This window comes from Solanum tuberosum, unplaced genomic scaffold (assembly GCF_000226075.1).
Source record: "Solanum tuberosum cultivar DM 1-3 516 R44 unplaced genomic scaffold, SolTub_3.0 scf00049, whole genome shotgun sequence".
Taxonomy (NCBI): domain Eukaryota; kingdom Viridiplantae; phylum Streptophyta; class Magnoliopsida; order Solanales; family Solanaceae; genus Solanum; species Solanum tuberosum.
The window spans coordinates 1,619,993-1,621,897 of record NW_006238974.1 but is presented as its reverse complement, the minus strand read 5'-3'; the positions used below and the strand labels follow the sequence as shown (position 1 = coordinate 1,621,897).

The window sequence follows — 1,905 nt, the reverse complement described above, 5'->3', positions numbered from 1 at the left end:
ATGGAAAAAGAGGAAACTCAACTCCAACAACACCAAGACACTCTACTGCAAACACCAAGACACCAAGACAAAGGAAAACAAGTTGTTGTTAGTGACAGACCTCAGCAACATCTCAGATGACTTAGCTTTTATTTTTTAAAATGACATCTTTGGAGCTATTAACCATGATAGTATTCAGTCATTGTTACATCTTGTACTTCTGTTAAAAACAAAACTTCAACAGAGCAAATATTAAAGAAGTTGAATCCCAAAAAGAGAACAACAATGACAAGCATAAAATCGAAGAGACCACACAAAATCCAGGTATGACTGCTGAAACTTTTTCTGATAATCAGAGTTTTCTTCAGCAAAAAGCGATGCATATGGATATGAACTGCAAAAAAGATCTAGAGGCCTTAACTAGTGAAATAGAAGAGGGCTGGAAACATATGGAAAGGAAGAAAGGAAAAAGGAAAAACAATGAGGAGACTAACCAGGTGAAACAACAACTAAACAAGATGAAGGAAAAAAAACATTTGGACGTTAACAGTAGCAAACATGAGACAACAACATGTTCAATCACTTTGCTATACAGGAGATGATGGACTTAAACATTGAGAATAATGATGTGAACGAGAACAAGGATCACGAGCAATAAAACGAACAAAACACATTATTTCCTAACAGAAGTACAAGATGGGACAAAGATCAGCAAAGCTGTGTTGTCAACTCTTTGAAGAATTTACATCACTATATTATAGCAGATTGTAGCAGCTATATAAACACAGGTCATTATTTGCAGATTTTACAAGTCAGGCTCGTATATTTGACAAGCACCATGGAATTAATAAATGGATAGAATAATGTGGGAGATCATTGACATTGACTGGACCAAAAACAATTCATTCTACTATTAAAACCGGAATACCAACAAGTAGGATCTTCTGTGAAAATTCAAACTAATTATCGTTACAGGAAAATGGACAGGTACCATACGAAAAGAAAAAACCAGAAACCATTAACTAACAAACTTGATTGATATTCCTCTATTATAGATGACAAACACTAGGGAAATTATAAATTGACTAAACATAAAATGAAATCAATAGGCTTAAGACTCGTCCTACTCTTCAAAATCTGTATCAGCATAGTATATAGGCAGAGGCATGCACTACAACAATCATTCATCCCATTTTACCAGCAAAACTACATGAATTTCAGATAAGCAAAGACTTCTAGGAAAAAGCACTTGCCTGCTTCATCAATCTATGCAATAGGTTGTTGCATACCTGACTTCAGGTCCAATAGCATCATATGGAAGAAATCTAGCACATAGTTATTGCCATTGAACACCACCTCCATCGCAGATCTCTTTATCTGGAGATCTTTCTTAGCCATTGACATAATGTTCTCAGGGAAATCAGTCCATTGACTATTCTGATAGTACATCAAACGTAAATATTGTGAAGCAAAGATTAGCTAAGAGGTACATACACTTCATCACAATGCATACGTAATCATTGAAAAAAGTAATATAGTTTGGCATACTAAATATCAAGTTATTAACCTACAAGTGAAGGACAAGCTCATTGTAGAAGTGTCACTAAGATGCATATTAATACGACTGCATCGTTATACACGATAAATCAATATTAAAGACGAGCACATTTGAAAATACACAAGGGCTCGAGATCCTCTAGCGTACCCCATGGTGAAGCACTAGGTCTGATAAGCCTTTATACAACATGTCTTTCAGCTAATCCTTTAACTCCTTCAGCTCAGCAAGAGCCATTCTATACAGATGGATAGATATGGGTTGTGTACCTGGTAGCATATCGATAGAAAAATCAATTTCTTGTTCTATAGGGATACCATGGAGCTCATTTGGAAATACATCTAGAAACTCATTAACTATCGGAATAGACT

The 1,905-nt window shown here is 35.4% G+C and overlaps 1 long non-coding RNA gene across 1 annotated transcript in view; it reads right to left on the bottom strand.

Moving 5' to 3' along the window:
• The window catches only part of LOC107059953 (uncharacterized), a 3,076-nt gene extending 1,405 nt beyond the window's left edge, over window positions 1–1,671 (bottom strand). The window contains exon 1 of the long non-coding RNA XR_001473054.1: window positions 1,269–1,671. This is a non-coding gene — a long non-coding RNA (uncharacterized lncRNA). The remainder of the gene's footprint in view (window positions 1–1,268) is intronic.
• Window positions 1,672–1,905: the final 234 nt, after the last annotated feature.